Below are 8,826 nucleotides of genomic sequence, written 5' to 3'. Positions count from 1 at the left end.
TGGAGCACCCGCGAATGGATCTTTGTGGCGGAGCGACAGGGCAGGTTGAGACCGCCTAGGAGAGAGGTGGGCCTGGCCCTGTTCGGCGTTCGCGGATACTTAACACGTTTAACGAGATCTTGGTATTTGATCTGAGTTGGCTACGAGCCTATACGCACTAACCAACTACGTGGGAAAGATATGGGCACTCGGCGTCGTGGTATCAGCCGAGGCACTTCGTGACGCCAGCGACTGAGTGGCGTGCGCCGGATTGGAACGTAAGCCTGCTCTTGTATTAAGGGGGCTAGTTCTGCTTTTGGCCGCGTACGCAACATGCAGGTGTGCTATGGGCGATGGGCCCAGACCCCTGTGCGCTTAGGTTTAGACCGGCGTGCTGGCCTCTCTGTTGAGCCTAGGTGGGGCTGCGACGTGTTGATCTTTCGCGGCCGGGCATGACCCGGGAAAGTGTGTCCGGCCAAATGGGATCAAGCGTGTTGGGTAAGTTGGTGCACCCCTGCAGGGAAGTTAATCTATTCGAATAGCCGTGATCTTCGGTAACAGGACGACTTGGAGTTGTACCTTGACCTTATGACAACTAGAACCGGATACTTAACAAAACACACCCTTCCAAGTGCAGATACAACCGGTGGTCTCTCTTCCTTAGGGATATGAGGAGGGGATCGCCGGGTAGGATTATTGCTATGTGATGTTACTTGGAGGACTTCAACCTACCCTCTTCTACCTGTTGCAAGACGGAGGTGACTAGAAGCGTAGTCTTCGATAAGACTAGCTATCTCCCTCTTATTCTGGCATTCTGCAGTTCAGTCCACTGATATGGCCCTTTACACATATATCCACGCATATGTAGTGTAGATCCTTGCTTGCGAGTACTTTGGATGAGTACTCACGGTTGCTTTCTCCCCCCTTTTTCCCCCTTTCCTTTCTTTCTGGTTGTCGCAACCAGATTCTAGATCCCTGGAGCCAGACGCCACTGTCGACGATGACTCCTACTACACCGGAGGTGCCTACTACTACGTGCTGCCCGCTGACGACGACCAGGAGTAGTTAGGAGGATCCCAGGCAGGAGGCCTGCGCCTCTTTCGATCTGTGTCCCATTTTGTGCTAGCCATCTATGATCGAGCACTTGTATTCGAGCCCTTGAGGCCCCTGGCTTGTATTATGATGCTTGTATGACTTATTTATGTTTTTAGAGTTGTGTTGTGATATCTTCCCGTGAGTCCCTGATCTTGATCGTACACATTTGCATGCATGATTAGTGTACGATTGAATCGGGGGCGTCACACCAGGTTTCTCTGGTTAGCTGCCTTGGCTTGGCCTCCGGCCGGGGCACACTGCTTCCTCGCCGGATTCGATGGAGATGATGAAAAGATGATAAGGATAAGCCTTTGTTTTTTCAGGAGAGAAAGTAAGGGAGCGATTGGTTCACACTGGCTTTGTCGGCAGCGCATGAGCCAACCACGTTTCGCCCCGACTAAGAAACACCCGGCGGTCGTGGGCCGCACGATGCGCTCGCAATGAGCGGTCCAAGCGCGGCCGTTCGGTTCAGCAAAATCGTGTGCGTGCACCATGAAGTATTTAGGTTTACCGATTCGATTCGAATCCATGAATGGAATGCGATTATAGTCGGCCGGTGTGTCTCGAAGCCGCACGTGCCTCCCTTCCGTTTCCGGCCACAACGAGCAGCCCTGAGTCTTCTTTCTGCGCTCTATCGATATGCTAGCCAGGCCCGTCGATAGCGATATAGTGTCATGGTGGTCACCCATGCGTTCCACGAGAAATGATAGCAAACACATTGCTATATTATATTATAGTGTCATGGATGCCAACTAAAAATATGACTGACAAAAATTGATCAATTTAAGCAAAAACATCATCTAGCAAACTTAGTATCATCGTGTTGTGCAACTTTCTAAATCATATATACAACTACAAACCATTATATGTGTAACTACAACTATTGGATAATCTACTCATGCAAAAAAGCACTCGTGATAATCAACCAAGACTGAAGGTTGTGCAGCCGTGCAGGAACTAAATTTTTTTCTTAGCATTCAGGTGAGCACCTTGTCCATAAGCTCTGAACAGGACGACGTTGCGTGGCGATTGGCGGGCAGTAGGTACAAGAGCTGAGCGCCAATGATGCCGGGCACCATGACTCCATGAGTAGCAGCGTGTGCACACCAATGGACTTGCACAGCTCCACCAGCAGCGGCAGCAACACCATGGGGGGCGTCCAGGGAAAACACGACCGCACCGCTGCGGTCCAACCGGTTTGGGAGAATTTTGTTTGGCTTCATGCCTTGCCGGGAGGAGTAGCGGGGCATAGTGTGGCCCTCAGGCGTGAGTTCCATGGCGGCTCTGGCTCCAGCTCATAGAAAAAGGGCAGAGGAGGTGGCGGCACTACTGATCCGGCTCCTTGGCTGACCTGCCCTTCAGGTTTCTCCGGTTAGCCTCCTCGGCTTGGTCTCCGGCCGGGGCACACTGCTTCCTCGTGCGGATTCGATGGAGACGATGAAAAGATGATAAGGATAAGCCTTTGTTTTTTCAGGAGAGAAAGTAAGAGAGCGATTGATTCACACCGGCTTTGTCGGATAGCGCATGAGCCAACCACGTCTAAACCTGACCAGGAAACACCTGGCGGTCGTGGGCCGCACGATGCGCTCGCAATGTGCGGTCCAAGCGCGGCCACTAGGTTCAGCAAAATCATGCGCGTGCACCATGAAGTATTTAGGTTTATCGATTCGATTGGAATCCACGAATGGAACGCGTGTATAGTCGGTCGGTCTGTCTCGAAGCCCCACGTGCCTCCTTTCCGTTTCTAGCCACAGCGAGCAGTCTTGAGTCTTCTTTATGCGCTCTATCGATACGCTACCACGGCCCGTCGATAGTGATATAGTGTCATGGTGGTCACCCTCGCATTCCACGAGAAATGACAGCGAACACATTACTATATTATATTATAGTGTCATGGATGCCAACTAAAAATATGACTGACAAAAATAGATCAATTTAAGCAAAAACATCATCTAGCCAACTTAGTATCATCGTGTTGTGCAATTTTCTAAACCATATATATAACTACAGACTATTATATGTTCAACTACAACTATTGGATAATCTACTCAGGCAAAAAAGCACTCGTGATAATCAACCAAGACTGAAGGTTGTGCAGTTGTGCAGGAACTAAATTCTTTTATTAGCATTCAGGTGAGAACCATGTCTGTAAGCTTTGAACAGGACGAGGTTCCCTGGCAATTCGGTGGGCAGTAGGTACAAGAGCTGAGCGCGAATGATGCCGGGCACCATGACTCCATGAGAACCAGCGTGTGCACACCAATGGACTTGCACAGCTCCACCAGCAGCGGCAGCAACACGATGGGGGTGCGTCCAAGGCAAACACGACCGCGCCGCTGCGGTCTGACCGGTTTGGGATAACTTCGTCTGGATTGATGCCTCGTCGGGAAGAGTAGCGGGGCGTAGGGTGGCCCTCAAGCGTGAGTTCCATGGCGGCTCCGGCTCCAGCTCATAGAAAGAGGGCGGAGGAGGTGGCGGCACTGCTGGTCCGGCTCCTTGGCCGACCTGCTCTCCAGGTTTCTCTGGTTAGCCATCTCAGCTTGGCCTCCGGCCGGAGCACATTGCTTCCTCGCCGTATTCAATGGAGACAATGAGAAGATGATAAGGATAAGCCTTTGTTTTTTCCAGGAGAAAAAGTAAGGAAGTGATTGGTTCACACCGGCTTTGTAGGATAGTGCACGAGCCCACCACGTCTCGCCCCGACCAGGAAACACCTGGCGGTCGTGGGCTTCGTGATGCGCTCGCAATGAGCGGTCCAAACGCGGCCGTTCGGTTCGGCAAAATCATGCGCGTGCACCATGAAGTATTTAGGTTTATCGATTCGATTTGAATCCACGAATGGAAGCGCCTAAAGTCAGTCGGTTTGTCTCCAAGCCGCACGTGCCTCCTTTCCATTTCCACTCGCAGCGAGTAGTCTTGAGTTTTCTTTATGCGCTCTATCGATACGCTACCCCCGCCCGTCGATAGCGATATAGTGTCAAGGTTGTCACCCTAAGGTTCCACGAGAAATGACAGTAAACACATTGCTATATTATATTATAGTGTCAAGGTTGTCACCCTCGTGCTCCACGAGACATGACAGCAAACACATTGCTATATTATATTATAGTGTCATGGATGCCAATTAAAAATATGAGTGGCAAAAATAGATCAATTTAAGCAAAAACATCATCTAGCCAACTTATATCATCGTGTTGTGCAACTTTCTAAATCATATATACAACTACAGACTATTATATGTGTAACTACAACTATTGGATAACCTACTCATGCAAAAAAGCACTCGTGATGATCAACCAAGACTAAAGGTTGTGCAGCCGTGCAGGAACTAATTTTTTTTGTTAGCATTCAGGTGAGCACCATGTCCGTAAGCTTTGAACAGGACGACGTTGCCTGGCAATTCGGCGGGCATTAGGTACAAGAGCTGAGCGCCAATGATGCCGGGCACCATGACTCCATGAGCAGCAGCGTGTGCACACCAATGGACTTGCACAACTCCACCAGCAGCGGCAGCAAGACCATGGGGGTGCGTCCAAGGCAAACATGACCACGCCGAATTGCCGCTGTGGTCCGACCGGTTTGGGATAAATTTGTCTGGCTTCATGCCTCGTCGGGAGGAGTAGTGGGGTGTAGGTTGGCCCTCAGGCATGAGTTCCATGGCAGCTCCGGCTCCAGCTGATAGAAAGAGGGTGGCGGAGGTGGCGGCACTGCTTGTCCGGCTCCTTGGCTGACCTGCTCTTCAGGTTTCTCCAGTTAGCCGTCTCAGCTTGGCCTCCGGGAGGGGGGAGGGGGGGCATACTGCTTCCTCACCGGATTCGATGCAGACAATGAAAAGAAGATAAGGATAAGCCTTTGTTTTTTAGGAGAGGAAGTAAGGAAGCGATTGGTTCAAACCGGCTTTGTTGGATAGTGCATGAGCCCACCACGTCTCGCCCTGACCAGGGAACACCTGGTGGTCGTGGGCTTCATGATGCACTCGCAATGAGCGGTCCATTCGCAGCGGTTCGGTTTGACAAAATCATGCGCGTGCACCATGATGTATTTAGGTTTATCAATTTGATTCGAATCCACGAATGGGAGCGTGTAAAGTCGGTCGGTCTCTCTCCAAGCCGCATGTGCCTCCTTTCCGTTTCCAGCCGCAACAAGCAGTCTTGAGTCTTCTTTATGCGCTCTATCGATACGCTACCCCGGCCCGTCGATAGCAATATAGTGTCATGGTTGTCACCCTCGGGTTCCACGAGAAATGATAGCAAACACATTGCTATATTATATTATAGTGTCATGGATGCCAACTAAAAATATGACTGACAAAAATAGATCAATTTAAGCAAAAACATCATCCAGCCAACTTAGTATCATCGTGGTGTGCAACTTTCTAAATCATATATACAAGTACAGACTATTATATGTGCAACTACAACTATTGGATAATCTACTCTGGCGAAAAATCACTCATGATAATCAACCAAGACTAATGGTTGTGCAGCCGTGCAGGAACTAATTTTTTTATTAGCACTCAGGTGAGCACCATGTCTGTATGTTCTGAACAGGACGACGTTGCCTGGCGATTCAGCGGGCAGTAGGTACAAGAGCTGAGCGCCAATGATGCCGGGCACCACGACTTCATGAGAAGCAGCGTGTGCACACCAATGGACTTGCACAGCTCCACCAGCAGCGGCAGCAACACCATGGGGGTGCGTCCAAGGCAAACACGACCGCGCCGCTGCGGTCCGACCAGTTTGGGAGAATTTTATCTGGCTTCATGCCTCACCGGGAGGAGTAGCGGTGCGTAGGGTCGCCCTCTGGCGTGAGTTCCATGGCGTCTCCGGCTCCAGCTTATTGAAAGAGGGCGGAGGAGGTGGCGGCACTACTGGTGCGGCTCCTTGCCTGACCCGCTCTCCAGGTTTCTCCGGTTGGCCGCCTCGGCTTGGCCTCCGGCCGGGGCACGCTGCTTCCTCGCGGGATTCGATGGAGATGATAAAAAGATGATAAGGATAAGCCTTTGTTTTTTCAGGAGAGAAAGTAAGGGTGTCACACTGGCTTTGTCGGATAGCGCACGAGCGAACCAGGTCTTGCCCCGACCAAGAAACACCTGGATGTTGTGGGCTGCACGATGCGCTCGCAATGAGCGGTCCAAGCTTGGCCTCCTTTCCGTTTCCAGCCGTAGCGAGCAGTCTTGAGTCTTCTTTATGCACTCTATTGATACGCTACCCCGGCACGTCGATAACGATATAGTGTCATGGTCGTGCCCCTCGCGTTCCATGAGAAATGACAGTAAACACATTGCTATATTATATTATAGTGTCATGGATGCCAACTAAAAATATGACCAACAAAATTAGATCAATTTAAGCAAAAACATCATCTAGCCAACTTAGTATCATCGTGTTGCGTAACTTTATAGATCATATATACAACAAGAGACTATTATATGTGCAACTGCATCTATTGGACAATCTACTCAGGCAAAAGAACACTCGTGATAATCAAACAAGACTGAAGGTTGTGCAGCCGTGCAGGAACTACTTTTTTTATTAGCATTCAGGTAAGAACCATGTCCATAAGCACTGAATAGGACGACGTTGCCTGGCGATTCGGCGGGCAGTAGGTACAAGAGATGAGCGCTAATGATGCCGGGCATCATGACTCCATGAGCAGCAGCATGTGCACACCAATGGACTTGCAAAGCTCCACCAGCAGCAGCAGCAACACCATGGGGGTGCGTCCAAGGCAAACTCGACCGCGCCTCTGCGGTCTGACCGGTTTGGGAGAATTTTTTCTGGCTTCATGCCTCGTCGGGAGGAGTACCGGGGCATAGGGTGGACCTCAGGCGTGAGTTCCATGGCGACTCCGGCTCGAGCTAATAGAAAAAGGGCGGAGGAGGCGGCGGCACTGCTGATCCGGCTCCTTGGCTGACCTGCTCTCCAAGTTTCATCGGTTAGCCACCTCGGCTTGGCCTCCGGCCGGGGCACACTGCTTCCTCGCGCGGATTCGATGGAGACGATAAAAAGATGATAAGGATAAGCCTTTGGTTTTTCAGGAGAGAAAGTGAGAGCAATTTGTTCACACCGGCTTTGTCTGATAGTGCACGAGCCAACCACGTCTCGCCCCGACTAGGAAACACCTGGCGGTCGTGGGCTGCACGATGCGCTCGCAATGAGCGGTCCAAGCGCGGCCGCTCGGTTCAGCAAAATCGTGCGCGTGCACCATGAACTATTTAGGTTTATCGATTCGATTCGAATCCACGAATGGAACGCATGTACAGTCGGTCGGTCTGTCTCGAAGCCCCACGTGCCTCCTTTCCGTTTCCAGCCACAACGAGCAGTCTTGAGTCTTCTTTATGCGCTCTATCGATGCGCTACCATGGCCCGTCGATAGTGATATAGTGTCATGGTCGTCACCCTCGCGTTCCACGAGAAATGACAGCAAACACATTGCTATATTATATTATAGTGTCATGGATGCCAACTAAAAATATGACCGACAAAAATAGATCAATTTAAGCAAAAACATCACCTAGCCAACTTAGTATCATCGTGTTGTGCAACTTTCTAAATCATATACAGAACTACAGACTATTATATGTCCAACTACAAGTATTAGATAATCTACTCAGGTAAAAAAGCTCTAGTGATAATCAACCAAGACTGAAGGTTGTCCAGCTGTGCAGGAACTAAAATTTTTATTAGCATTCAGGTGAGCACCATGTCCGTAAGCTTTGAACAGGACGACGTTGTCTGGCAATTCGGCGGGAAGTAGGTACAAGAGCTGAGCGCCAATGATGTCGGGCACCATGACTCCATGAGCAGCAGCGTGTGCACACCAATGGACTTGCATAGCTCTACCAGCAGCGGCAGCAACACCATGGGGGTGCGTCCAAGGCAAACACAACCGCGCCGCTGCGGTCCGAACGGTTTGGGATAACTTTGTCTGGCTTCATGCCTCGTTGGGAGGAGTAGCGGGGCGTAGGGTGGCCCTCAGGCGTGAGTTCCATGGCTGCTCCGGCTCTAGCTCATCGATAGAGGGCGGAGGAGGTGGCAGCAATGCTGGTCCGGCTCCTTGGCTGACCTGCTCTCCAGGTTTCTCCTGTTAGCCGCCTCAGCTTGGCCTCCGGCTGGGGCACACTGCTTCCTCGCCGGATTCGATGAAGACGATGAAAAAATGATAAGGATAAGCCTTTGTTTTTTCAGTAGAGAAAGCAAGGAAGCGATTGGTTCACACCGGTTTTGTCGGATAACTCATGAGCCCACCACATTTCGCCCCGACCAGGAAACACCTAGCGGTCGTGGGCTTCACGATGCGCTCGCAATGAGCGATGCAAGTGCGGCCGTTCGGTTCGGCAAAATCATGCGCGTGCGCCCTAAAATATTTCGGTTTATCGATTCGATTCGAATCCACGAATGGAAGCGTGTACAGTTGGTCGGTCGGCCTGTCTCCAAGCCGCATGTGCCTCCTTTCCATTTCCAGCCGCAACGAGCAGTGTTGAGTCTTCTTTATGCGCTCTATCGATACGCTACCCCGGCCCATTGATAGCGATATAGTGTCAAGGTTGTCACCCTAAGGTTCCACGAGAAATGACAGTAAACACATTGCTATATTATATTATAGTGTCATGGATGCCAACTAAAAATATGACTGACAAAAACAGAACAATTTAAGCAAAAACATAATCTAGCCAACTTAGTATCATCGTGTTGTGCAACTTTCTAAATCATACTCCTTCCGTTCGGAATTACTTGTCGCGGAAATGGA

This window comes from Triticum dicoccoides, chromosome 6B (assembly GCF_002162155.2).
Source record: "Triticum dicoccoides isolate Atlit2015 ecotype Zavitan chromosome 6B, WEW_v2.0, whole genome shotgun sequence".
Lineage (NCBI taxonomy): Eukaryota > Viridiplantae > Streptophyta > Magnoliopsida > Poales > Poaceae > Triticum > Triticum dicoccoides.
The sequence above is the reverse complement of the archived record's forward strand: the minus strand, read 5'-3'. Positions refer to the sequence as shown.